At 31.1% G+C, this 14,569-nt stretch overlaps 1 protein-coding gene across 1 annotated transcript in view; it reads left to right on the top strand.

Annotated features, from left to right (window-relative positions):
- Positions 1–14,569, top strand: part of LOC6044222 — a 331,172-nt gene that overhangs the window by 36,336 nt on the left and 280,267 nt on the right. The window lies entirely within an intron of this gene.

The raw sequence follows: 14,569 nt of genomic DNA, 5'->3' as shown, positions 1-14,569 counted from the left end.
TATTGAAAAGTATTACTTTTCGATTCAGTTGTTGTTGGTAGGGATAAGTTGGCCATTTCGTCGTCCGAGATTGACAGAAATTGTTAGACCCGTATTTTTTTGTTTGGCCATTAGGGTAACCTACATCGTGTTAGGGTGTTTCAATTTTTTTTTTTAAATTTTCATCATTTTTCGCAAATACCACTTTTTTAAAAAAAATCATATTTCTGCGTCATTTTTCCGATTTTAGCTGTCTTAGACGCAAAAGACATCACCTTTCTTGGCTATTTGGGAAAAATAGTAAGAAGTTTCAAAAATCTTTCTTAACTATTGGGGACCATCCATAAACCATGTGGACACTTTAGGGGGTATAGCGATTGTCCACGATCCATACAAAAAAGATTTTTTTGTATGGACGATTGTCCACGAAGGGGGGGGGGGGGGTAACAGATTCCCAAAAAAGTGTCCACGTGGTTTATGGATGGTCCCTTGGAAAAATAGTAAGAAAACTAAAAATGGCGTTTTGACCGTGTCTGGACAAAAGAGCCTATATCTGAAAATATTTTCATTGAATTTCTCGGAAAATTCCACAAATATTATCAAAAAATTGGCGATGTCGAACCGTACGTTTCCGAGATATGATTTTTTGAAAATAAAAACTGAGTTTTTCGAAGCGCCGCGTGCAAAAATGGGGAAATGACGAAAACGGGTAAAAATAATCTTTTTCACTAAAACTGCGATAACTTGAAAATTTCAGCGATGACCTATACTTGTTAAGGTACCAACATTTTCGTAATTAAAATACGCAGCTTTTGGCACATGAGGGATTTAGTGTAGCCAAGAAAGGAGATGTCTTTTGCGTCTAAGACAGCTAAAATCGGATGAAATTACGCGGAGATATGATTTTTTTGAAAAAAGTGGTTTTTGTGAAAAATGACGAAAATTGCAATTTTTGAACCACCTTAGCACGATGTAGGTCACCCTAATTGCCAAACAAAAAAAAAAAAACACGGGTCAAATTATTTTGGCCAAGGAACCCCCAGAAAAATTTTAGGACCGATCGGAGAACTTTTTTTTTTGGTTTAGGCTCTTTTTAAATGGAATTGCTGTATAGTCCATCACTAATTCTGCTAATAAGTTTTCATGGAAAAAGACAATGTTTTCATTTAGTTAACTAATTTTATAAGCTTTTTGACAAAATACATATAAATTGAAGATAAAATTGTTTAAAAGTCAGAATTTTGCCTGAAATTCGTGAAAACTAGTTTTGTTTATGATATTATCGATTAATATTGTATTTTAAACTGAATTAGAAGCTTGTGGTTTGGTTGAGCATTTTAGTAGAATGCATTACTGTTAATTAGAATTAGAAGCAAAAATCGATGATTAAATTGTTCAAACAATTTATATGAAATTTGTTCAATTGAAAATGCCCATAAATCCGTAGATTTTTTTGAATCATGTTTCAAAAACACATAATATTTCTTATTTACAAACTTATTTCACCTTCTCCTAGTGGAAAATTGACCAAAGAATCCGAAAATGCAATCCGTTATATGATTCAAAATCATGATCGTTGAGAACATCATGACACTTTGAGAAGTTTTAAATAATGCTGTTCATTAACATTTTCTCAATTATATTTAGCTAACTTTTTAAACTTTTCAAAATTTTATGAAAGGTTCATCTTGAGGTATTTTGAACACTTCTCTATCACGGTCAGTATGATTCCAAACCATTCCGTACGTATTTAATTTGTACTTTTCATTTTGTGGAAAAATCTCAAACCTATCAAAGTCACCCCGTTTTACAGTATATAATGCTAATGTTATATCAAGGAATGTGTGAACAAAATTTTATAAAAAGTGTAAATCATCACATTTCCCGTGTAATGCAACTTTTTTTTAGTATAAAACGATGTAAATTTATATCACAAGTGATTTTTTATGATGTTTTTCAAAATAAATATAAAGATTATCACCCAACAAGCCTTATTTGAATTTATAACATAGTTAATTTTTGATTTTCAAAACATTCAGCTTTTTCTTTTTGCAGACTATTGCTGTCCTAAAAGCTATGTATTTTTTTTTGACATGTTGCAGTTATTTTGATTTAATTGGATTTTTGAATTTTCAATTTGTATTTTTCAAATTTCTTTCTTTTTAAGTTAATTTATATTTTGTTTATTACAAAAATGCGTCTGGATTACCACAATTATAATTCATATTATTACGTTTTTTCAAAGATTAATTAAAAAATTCAACTTACAGTGGATAAAATCAAAAGTTAACCAAGTTCGAGAGCTAAAATTAATGCATTCATAACGATAGTTCTATCGTTAGCATCGGGAAAATAATAAAGTATTTACAAAAAATCGTATTCGTAAAATATACAAATTTACAAAATTTATTAAAAGTAGTGAAATTTTGTTTGCTTTTTCACTTCATTAGATTTTTTTTGTAAAATGCTATATTTTTCACAATACACTGTTTTTTTTCTAAGAAAGCCATTTTTTTAATTTGCAATAAACAAAAATAAAATAAACGAACGAAGCGAAATTTTGTAAAAAGCATACACAAGTTGAAATTTAAAATTTAATTATATTAAAAAAACGTTAATTTGTAAAAATTAGTATTTCAAAAAAAAAACAAAAAACTCTGATAAATTGAAAAAGAACACCAAATTTTAATTAGATTGACCCCCATATTATAAATTTTTAAGATTTGAGTATTTAAAAAAATACAGTATTTTGTGAAAATTGTAGTTTGTTTCAAAAACAAACCTAATTTCGCTTCGATTGGTACCCAAATTGCAAATTTTGAAAATTTGAGTATTTTGTGAAAATTTTAGTTTTAACAAAAAAATAACACTATAATACAGTGAAGAAACATACAGAATTTCGCTTCGTTTGTTAACCATTGGAAATTTTACATAATATGGTTGTATTAAGGGGTTACATACATGTAAAAAATCACAAAATTCCATATTACAGAAAATTTATTAAATTTACTAAAATGTTGATTTAAAGCACTCCTGAAAATTTCATGAAGATATTTCATGATTAAACGAAGTTACAGACGATTTAAGCTCAAAGCTTTGACATGCGTAAAGCGAAGTGTCAAACTGTGTGAGCATTTTTTCTCCAAACACCGAGTTGATTTACGGGTGCCACGATATCTCGAGATGAGATGGACCAAATTGGCTGAAATTTCGGGTGAAGACTCTCATGATTTATCTCGAGTGCATGACATAGCTCGATTTTTTATTACATTGGAAATGTATGAAAAAATCCTGATCGTTTGACACCCATATTGTGAAAACTGAAATTTTGAGTATTTTTTCGAAAATACGTAGTTTTGTGAAATTTTTGAGTATTTCCAAAAATTGTTGTTATTACATTCTAAATTTATGAAAAAATCCCGATCATTTGATACCCATATTGTAAAAACAGAAATTTTGAGTATTTTTTTTTCGAAAATACGTAGTTTTGAGAAATTTTTTAAAAGTTTTCAATATATGTTGTTATTACATTCAAAATGTATGAAAAAACTGAAATTTTGAGTATTTTTTCAAAAATAAGGCTGGTACAAATATTTTTAAAAGTTTTTGTCACCCCCCCCTTCAAAATTGGCCCGAAAAATCAGGGGGCAAAAAAAATATTTTTACAATAAACTTCAAAATTTCAATGAAAATTCAAGTGCAACCAGCTGAAATCAAATTAAAATACATTCTTCTGCGTTTAAAATCATTTTTAGCATGTTTGGGTTTATTAAAAAATCTTAATTTTTTTTGAAAATTTTCGATGCAAAATCTTTTTTTTCGATACAATTTTTATTTTTGTCAGATCTTAGATTTTTTGAAAACTAGAGATTGCAAAACAACTGAACTAGTGTAAAATGTATTTTGAAACACTTTTTTCATTTAAATGTGAAGACTATGGCTTGTTATTTAAATTTTTATATTTTTTTATTTTTTTGCCCCCCCCCTTGACCTCGGCCAGGGCGAGGGACAAAAACTTTTTTAAATATTTGCATCGGCCTAAGTAGCTTTGTGAAAATTTTGAAAGTTTTCAAAATATGTTGTTATAACATTCGAAATGTATAAAAAAATCCTGATCGTTTGATACTCATAATGTAAAAACTGAAATTGTGAGTATTTTTTCGAAAATACGAATTTTTGTGAAAACTTAGAGTGTTTTCAAAAAAATGATTTAACATTCGAAATGTTTGAAAAAATTCCAATCATTTGATACCCATATTGCAATAAAAATAATTTTGAGTATTTTTTGAGAAACATTGCATTTTCAAAATTCATTCAATTTTCATGAAGTTATAATTTTAATGGATAGCTGACTTCATCCCGATTCCAAAACTCTATTTTTTTGATGTTTGCATGATTTTTCATACAATTAAAGCCAATGTATCCCATATTGCCAAAATCCCATAAGCTCTGTGCTTCAGTTAAGCACTGGGCCGTTTGATAATGTTTGATAATTTCATTGAATTTATATCAGAACTTTACAATTCTATTTCTTGGCAGGGAATCCACAAAAAGTCATTTCTGTCGATTGGAGCATATTCAGGGAAACCAAATCTATCATACCTTTTTCAAAGTCACAGCGTTTTCTGACATCAACTTCAAAAATGTCAAGTTGTGTTATGGCATTAAACGAGAGCAAAGTACATAGAATTTTTACGTTTGGTCTTCAAAAATAATTTCAAAAATGTGAAGTATTATATTGATCAATTGTTATGTATAACGATCAAAAAAACAATTAAAACATATTTTGGTTAATTTCTGTGCTAAATATAAGTTGTACCACATTCTTGTGGTGCAAAATGTTCTTTTCATTACCAAGTCAAATGCCGTTATCCCCGTTGTGACAAACAAGCGCCCTCCAGTCTGAAATACATTTTCCTCGGGCTCTTTCGAATACCCCGGAAACCATTGATGACGGTCAGCACCGGATGGACCATTGTTCGACTTCCGATAATGGAATCCTCGACCAGTGAGAGACAGAGTGAAAACTTTGTTCCAACCTTGTCCCCCTAGCGCCATTGCGTCATCGTCGTCGATGGTCATGTTTTTCGCGCGCGCTCAAAAATGTTTTCCGAGAAGATCCACCAGGGAACACAACGAAAAAAAATAAAAATGTCTCCTCCCGCTCCCGCGGTAGAAGTAAATGGAAAGTTAAAAGTTGTTTACAGTTTGTACACTCTCCACTCGGGGGTACTTGGTAAACCCATTTGGGAGATAAACTTGGACTCCCCTCCAATGGACGCCCACGAAAGACTCACAGACAATTGGATGAACCTTTTTGAAATCGATTTCTTCTGAGTTACGACAGCGATGCGTGCGGCGGGTATCGTAACTAAAGTGACAGTTCTGAAAATGCATCGATTCGCTCTTCTTTTATTGCCCGACAAATCCCCAAGTTGGACCATTCGGTCGCCACAGAACGCATCCAAACTTTGGGGGGCCGGCGACGTTGTCCAGATGTAGTCGCTCTTGTGTCGGTTTCATATTTCCAAGTGTGGCGGTGGTCGCCCCTAAAGGCACTTTTTCGGCACAAAACTTTATTTTATTAACTCTTTAATGGGCCGAACGTGGGGGCCGCACCCGAAATGTCCAGATCTGGCCAGAACCATAAGCCGGTTGGATTCTTGTGTTTCCAGAATGGGCCGACTTTGCATGCAATCGCGCCAGACAGTGTGAGTGTGTGGGAATGTTGTCATAGACGTTGTGATGTCTTGGTGCAAGCGAATTTCAGAAAAGTGAACCTCTTTTTTGCAAAGCTGTAATGCTTCAGCTTGTGACTTTTATAGATCAAAAAAAAAACCCCGATTTCAATCCCAAAAAAACTTCATGCAATCTTGCCACTCGTCATACAAAATGTCGTTTTAAATGATTTTTATCTTTTCGCATAATGAAAAATGAAGTAAGCTTAGTTATTAACTGCTGTTTTAAGCCACAATTCTTCAAAACAAGTGTGACAAGATTGCACAATTCTCACGTTCCCTTACTACTTAAAACTCCAGCCTGACTGGGGGTGTGTCGATGTGTTTGTGGCCGACTCTGCGGACTCCTCAATGGGGGCCGACTGTTTTGAATGTGATTTGCATAAATTTAGATCAAACACAGCTTCGGTCGGATTGGCGTCGGTGGCGGTGTTTGGTTTGCGGCGATTTTTGACGTTTTGCAGACAGCCCAGCTCCCGTCGCGTCGTATGAGGATGTGTGTGGAGTTTTTGTTTGGTTTAGGAAGGATTTTGCATTTTATTTTGTTATGCGCCCTCATCCATTAACTGAACGATTATTAGTTTTATTATTATTGTTGTGTTAGCTTAGCAGAAGGAAGTGTTGGTTTGCCCCTTTCTTGGGCTGTCGGAAGTGCCGGAACGCTGGAGGTGGTTGACAAGAGTCGAAAAATACCTACCGCGGTGGCGGATTTTGCCTTTCTTACCATATTTGGTGAAGCTGACTGAGTCAGCACGGAGTTTATGAGTTGTATGTGTTTTGAATGCATTCTTTTAAGATTGCAGTGTTGGCAACACACTTTTGAATGGTATGGTTCAAATAAAAAAGTTACATTTTTTCAACCTATTACTTTGTGAAAATGCATTCAAAATTTTTCTTTGACGTCCATAGAAAAAGTTATGATAATTGAGTTTTAATAAATAGTTTGTTAACTGGGATTAAATATTAGTATCACATATTAATTCATTATGTTTGTATAAATTTTTAGTCAAAATAATGATGCAGTAGCATCAAACTTGCCATCTCCGAAAATTTTATTTATAATAAACTATTTAATGTAATTTAGTAGATTGTCTTATAAACAAAACTCGGATGCTATGTAAAACCGTCTAAATTTTAAATTACAGTTTTCTCTAAGTCTAACAAAATTGAATTGATAAAAATACGTTAACCTGAAAAACCTTAATTTTTCCTTTTTTTCAAATTTGGTAAATTCCATTATTTTAAAATTTCAAAACTCTTAAAACCCAAAATTCTTAGCCTGAATTCCATAATTTCAATTCACTTAAATTACATTTTTTTAAATTTTTATTTCATTATTATTATTTATTACAATATTTAAAATTTTAAGTCTCCATCATGCCATATACCGCAATTCTAAACTGCTGAAATTTATATAAATTTAAAAATTTCGTTATGGCAACTTATTTTTTCTAATTTTAGTAAAAAAATAGCTTGTTACATTAACTTTTTAACATTGATTTTTAATCAACAGGAAATACGGTATTTTTCAAAATTTCATTATTTTGACACAAATTTCTTTTTTTCTTTTATCAATGTACTGCATCAAAGAAATAAATTTACAAAAACAAATCAATGATGTATTGTTAATTACAACATAATTTTCCATGGTATTTCATAATAGAGCAATTCCAGCTCAAATCAGAAATTTTTCTGATACTTTTGTACCCGACCCTCTCCGATTTCAATGAAACTTTGTAGACATGTTATCCTAGGCCTATATAAGCCATTTTTGTGCATATGGAGCAAATAGTACTCGAGAATAACATTTGAGAAGGGCGTAAGGTATTAGAATACAAAAATATTTGTATTCTGTAATTTAAAAATTACTGTATCTCGTAGCCGTTGCGTTGTATCAAAAAGTGGTCAAAGACAAACTTGTAGGAAATTGGACGGGCTTTTTGAAAAAAATACACTGAAACAAAAATACACGCCACATCTAAGAGATTTTTTGATTTTTAAGTCTAAAACTTAAATTTGAAGGTGATGTCACGATTTTTTTTCATTCAAATGTTTGAGGAAATAGCCTAAAATGTTACTAAAAGGCTGACGAAAAATGCAGGATGGTATGTCTCTCCTAAAAAAATACAAAAATAAATTACTAAAACTGTTTTTTTGAAAAGTGGTCTAAACATCACAATTTTTAAAAACCGGTAGTGGGAATCGAATCTCCAGATAATTTTACATAAAAATCCATATGGACCATTGTCCTATGTCCTATCCTTGGGAAGATACAGCGGTTTTAAAAATAAAAATGTTGAAAAAACGGGATTTTTGGTGGTTTTTGGCATTTTCTGTATGACAGACTTGGTTTTTCAGTCTCGTAAATAGCTCGTATAATTTCCCATAAGTTTGCCTTTGACAGCATTTCAATTGGATGTAAGGGCTTACAGATATAAGCTTAATTACATTGCTTATAACTGAAAATAGAATATTTTTTTCAGTGTGGTAGAAACCAGGATAGTAAATTTGATTACGTAAATATAAAAACGATATAAATCAAAAAGCTGTCAAAGGCAAACTTATGGGAAATTGGACGAGCTTTCCGGTAAAAATATTTGCGAGACTGAAAAACCAAGTCTGTCATATAGAAAATGCCAAAAACCACCAAAAATCTAGTTTTTTCAACTTTTTTATTTTTAAAACCGCTGTATCTTCCCAAGGATTGGGGACATAGGACAATGGTCAATACGGAGACTTTTATGTAAAATTGTCTAGAGAATCGATTCCCACTACCGGTTTAAAAAAATGTTGACGTTTAGACCACTTTTCAAAAAAACAGTTTTAGTAAATGATTTTTGTATTTTTTTTAGGAGAGACATACCATCCTGCATTTTTCGTCAGTCTTTTGGTAACATCTTAGGGTATTTCCTCAAAAAATTTGAGCGAAAAAAATCGTAACATCACCTTCAAATTTAACTTTTAAACTAAATAATTCAAAAATGACATGAAAGTGGCGTGTATTTTTGTTTCGGTGTATTTTTATCAGAAAGCCCGTCCAATTTCCTACAAGTTTGTCTTTGACCACTTTTTGATACGATGCAACGGCTTCGAGATACAGTTATTTTTAAATTGCAAAATACTAAAATATTTAAATACCTTACGCCCTTCTCAAATGTTATTCTCGAGTACTATTGGCTCCATATACACAAAAATGACTTAAATAGGCCTAGGATAACATGTCTACAAAGTTTCATTGAAATCGGAGAGGGTCGGGTACAAAAGTACCAAAAAAAAACCTGATTTGAGCTGGAATTGCTCAATAAGGGGTTTTTTCATTTAAATTTTGCATAAAATTTTATTTAGCTTGAAAAATTTAATTTTAAAACATTAAAGATTGAATTTTGCTTCTTTTTTCCATTTTATTCTGCCTCCATTTATGCAATCCTTAAAATTAAAACTCTGAAATTACAAAACTCCCAAAACTCAAAATTACCAAACATCAATGCAACATTATTCCAAATCTCCAAATTTTAAATTTCAAAATGACAACATACAATTTGCAAAAGTCCCAATTCAAATATTTAAAAAAAATAAACACCGAATTCAAAAATTCCAATGTTCCAATGATCAAAAATTCTCAAATTTCAAAAATTCTTAATTTGATGATATTCAAATTTTGAAATTTTAAACCTTTAAAATTCTGAAACAGATGAATTCAAAAATTTAAAATCTCAAAATTTTCATTGAAAAAAAAATAAAAAAAATAAAATTTGTTAACTCTTGAATTTGAAAATTCAAATGCTTTAAAAATCAGAAATTTCAAAACTTTTTAATTTCAGAATCACGAAACACCAAAAAATCATTGTTCCAAATGAACTCCAAATTTGGTAAATCCCATTATTTTAAAATTTCAATACTCTTAAAATCCGACATTTCACAGCCTGAATTCAAAAATTTCAATACACTTGAATTCAATTTTTTTAAATTTTTATATCATTATTATTATTTATTACAATATTTAAAATTTTAAATCTCCATCATATACCACAGTTTTCAACTCCTGATATTTAAAAAATCACAAATTCAAAAATCAGGAATTTCAAAAATTTAGAATTTCAAAGTTCAATAATTCTAAAATGCTGAAATCAAAATTTCAAAGCTCTTAAATGCAAAGGTTTAAAAAATGTCAAAATTCAAATAGTCTGAAACTCCAAACAGAACATTGGAATTCCAAAATTTCAAAACTTAAAATTTTGTAAATTCCAATATGCCATTTTTTTTTTTCAAACTATAAAAACTCTCAAAATCCGAAATATGATAGCCCAAAAACTTCAAGATTTTACTGTCCACAAATTCTGAAACCAAAATTTCAAAACAATTAATTTTCAAAGTAATTGAATTCCAATTTTTTCTAGGTTTATATTCCAAAATTTCCAATATCCCAAATTTTAAAATTCCAAATAACTATCCTCGCAAATTGCAAACCCCCAATATTTAAAACTTACAAATTTGAAATCCTTGAATAAATTTTTTTTATAATTCCAAAATCCTTTAACCAAAACCTTAAAATGCAAAGGTTAAAAACAGAAAATTCCACAACGCCATTACTCTTCAAATTATTTTTTTTTTTTCGGAATTTCGGAAAATATTGTTAGTTTAAGAATAAATGAGAAATAAGACAATTTTAAGTTCCAGAAGAGTTGCTATGTTTATGATAGTTTGAAGAAACTGTAATTGAATGATTCTGCCAAAAGCATTTTTTGATTTTTTGAGGGTATTGGGCTGGTTAAAATATTTTTCGTTTTTTGTGACCCTCCTTTAAAAATTGGCGAAAACTCAAGGGGCTGAACATTTATTGTTTTCATAACATTCAAAATTACGTTTTGTTACGTTTTGTTCACAAATTCAAAAATTATCATACCTAAAATCATGATTTATGATCCAAATTTCCCAAAATCTAAAACTTTTAGAAATCATCTAATCAATCAACCGAAAGCTTCTGTTTCCAACATCTCCCCGAAAAAAAAAAAATTTGGAAAGCTCCTCCGTGATCAATTTCCTTCAATTTCGACAGCACCGTTGCCGAAAGTTGATTGTTTCTTTGACTGGCTCACAAAGCGCCGGCTGAAAATTGATTTGTAATGGCTCCATACAACGAGGGGCTCGCAGCTGAACTTTCACGCTTCGGTATAATATTTTATAATGGTCGCTCCCCGTCGACAACAGCGTGCAGATCCCGATTGCCACCGCCGCCATTGAGATTATGGTCGTTGATCTTTCGACGGGGGTGAGAAACTAATAGCCAAAGTGTGGACAGCTTTGGGGGAGTCGGTTGCGAAAATGGGGTCTTTGAATAGCTTCCATGGTGGTTTAGCATGTTAAACAAATTTGACTCAGTTGAAATCCGTTCGAAGATTACTAAAAGCCTAGTAAAAGTGTAGAAGTTAAGTCGAATAATTTAAAATCTACATTACTCAAACTGCTTGAGCCTTGGTATTCTGGGTGATTTTATTTGAGTCAACTCTGGATACCTACACAAAACTCTCGTTGTGAATCAATATTTTGTTACAAACCAACAACAGTTCGGAAAGTCACTCCCCCATCATTCTAACGTGCTCGAAAGAACCACAAAGACTTTCAGTGTGAAAATGCACCCTGGAATCATGTCATGTAGGACACTCTTAAAATTAAAGCATTGTTTTTTTTATTTTAAAATGCCAATAAAGTGCTTACTTAGTGCCATTCTGTAATAGTTTCCCCCTGTAATTCTACAACCGGTAGCAAATTTCTCCTGATGAACCCCAATTCAGCGTGTAAAGCCTCACGTGAGATTTAGTGATGGCGGCGCAGGTGGATGGATGGCTTTCTGGGACAAAAACACACCCAGCCAACACACAAACAGCCTCCCAGATTCGACTGACGACTGATGTGTACGGTATCAATAAACAATCGTGCAGGTTACACCAAAATGCTTTCAAAAACATACTGGGTTAGTGGGGTTGGTGGGGGTGGAGGAGGAATCTGTTGCATAGATTTGTTTGCTCTCGGAATCGACGTTTGTGTTGTCGAGTGGGACACGTGTGTGTTTGTGTGTGTGTGGTAAATAGACTCTCTATTTCTCCACATCCATTTGCAAATGCAATCGAGACCTGTGTCAATGCATCAGTCTCCAACTGCGTTTGTCATTAAGTGTTTGGAATTGATGTGGCACACCTTTTTCTGTGATGTGACGGTTTTTGATGGCTTCGATTTTTGATAGATTTAATGCACTTCTATTTTTATTTCTGAAATAATTGCGGTTTAATTTTAAATGTCTGCAAAGAACTTAATTTTCTTCTTACACTTTCTAGCTACTAGCCTTGCTTGATTTCACATAGGTTATCCCCTATTGAAAAGCAAATGTGGGTATTGAACCTGGCAGCAATGATAAAAGATACCAGGCAGTGCTGCCAGATTGTCAGAATTAAAAATATGAAACTGGAAATATTTTATTTTTGACAAGCGACATTTCTTCCTTGGATATTATCTTCATACGGATGTGATCCAATTTTAGCATGACATTTGAAGTAATTAATCTAATTTACTATTACGGTAAAATGATTAAATTCAAACTAAAAATTAAAATCAACAAAGTTTTTCTCGGAGATTTTTTTAGTTTTCAAAAGTCTCTTCCAAAATTCATTTTTTCAACAAAAAAAAAAAAGACATTTTACGAAGAATGTCCTATCTGAATATATTTTTTATTCTTTTCTATAAAATAAATCTCTAGAATTTAATTTTTTTCGAGATTTTTTGATTTGGATGAAACTTGGACCATGCATTTCCTACGTCAAAAAAGCTATTTTGCATCATTAGTTTTTCGATACAAGGCTCCCCCGGCAGACGGTAATAACAAAATTCACGCCATTTCAATAACAAATATTGTTAAAAAAGTACTATGGAATCTTCTTGAAAAATCCATTTTTGCATAAGCGTTTAATAACAGTTTATGTTAACATAACAAAATTTGTTATTTGTCTGATATTGATTGATAGCCAAATCAACTTTGCAATAACATTTTTTGTTATGGAAGAATACCTCCACATTTGGATTGGGATTGGGATGATCGGATTAGTTGTTAAAATAACATAAAAATAATAACAAAGATTTGTTCGAAAAATAACAAAATTTGTTATAAATCTGTTATTACAATAACAATCCAATAACAACAAATTTATAACGGCGAATAACAAATCTTGTTATAAATATCATAAAATGTTATTGGCCTAGTATTTTTAAATAACAAAAAATGTTATTCCCAAGTTATTTCCGTCTGCTCGGGCATACAATTTTCCGGGATGGAATACAAAATGGGCATGTGAATATTCGAAAATCTGTATCATGAGATGAGATTTTCCGATCGATTTAATGTCTTTGGCTAAGTTGTATGTTGTTTTAAGGACTTTTCTGAAAAAGTCATAAGTTTCAAAAATCCTGATTTTTATTTGACTTATTGTCACTAATTTTCCAAAAAACATTTATTTTCAAATTTTTTAAGTCTATGTTTTAGGGAATTAAAAAAGTATCTTTTGTCGTACAATTTAAGAAGGGGCAAACAAAATTTGCAAAAAAAAAAAATCGAAAATATTATCAAACCAAATTTAAAAGGTCGGTTCCAGCTAAAAAAATATATTTGCAATCGAAAATAACTTAACAAATTTTTGAGTAAAATTTACCAAGTTCAAGTTGAACACACTTCAGCGTGAAAATCTATGAAAAAATCTTTTTTTTTTGCAATTTAAAAATACATAAAGGAATAACATTGTATTTCCAAAAAGCGGGTCAACTTTCCGACAGTAAATCTTTTCCAGTGTCATCTTATTTGCTCTCCTGACTAACTTTTCAAAACGTTCAAATATTAAATACAACGTCCTTCTGAAATGTTAGAGTTGATTTCAAAGTGTCAGAAGTATTTGTTTTGAAAAAATCAGGAAATTTCACAAATGTTCATTTTATTCAACACTAGAAAAAAAGGGACCTTTTTGGATGAGACTTAGAAAACTTAAATCGCTTCTTTTTTTTTAATCCGCTGTATATCAGTGACCAGATGTCCAATCTCCAATGTTTATTAGAAATTTCCTAAACTTTTCGAAAAAATAGTTTGGCAAAAGACAATCATGGACACTATTCAAAAAAATCGAAAAACGGAAATTTTGCAGTTTTATTTTGAAATCGGTGCACAGTTTCAATAAATTTGAAAAGTTATTTTCGATTGAAAATTTATTTCTACATAAGGCCGTTGCAAACATTTTTCAAAGTTTATGTCGCCCCCCCCCTCCCCCCTTCAAAGTTGGCCTGAATAATCAGGGGGCAAACAAATATTTTTTCGAAAAACTTAAAATTTTTAATGAAAACTAATGTTTAATCAACTGAATACCAGTTAAAATGCATTTTCCCGCGTTTATAATCATATTAAGCATGTTTGAACCTTTTTGAAAACATTTAAAATTTTCATGAAATACCAATGTACAGTCCCGCAAAAAGATTTTTTTTTGCGAAAAAAAAAAAAAATATTATTTTGCTCGCTCAAAAACGATATTTGTTAATAACATTTCAGTAAAAAATCATGAGATTTTCTCACAATGTGACGTAAATTACATATTTATAAGTACTGCTCTGTGCTCTTCTCGATATGAACAAATAAAGTTTTTTTTATAAATGAATTTGTTTCATTCGAATGTACATACATAAAAAAATCACGTTCACAGCTTTGAGATATGAACTTTAATAAAATTAATTTTGATTTATGATTATGTGTCGTTTACGTCACATTGTGAGAAAATCTCATGTTTTTTTCATGAAATTTTAATAACAAATATCGTTTTTGAGCG

The sequence above is a fragment of the Culex quinquefasciatus genome, chromosome 3 (assembly GCF_015732765.1).
Source record: "Culex quinquefasciatus strain JHB chromosome 3, VPISU_Cqui_1.0_pri_paternal, whole genome shotgun sequence".
NCBI lineage: Eukaryota > Metazoa > Arthropoda > Insecta > Diptera > Culicidae > Culex > Culex quinquefasciatus.
This window is presented reverse-complemented; position numbering and strand designations above follow the sequence as displayed.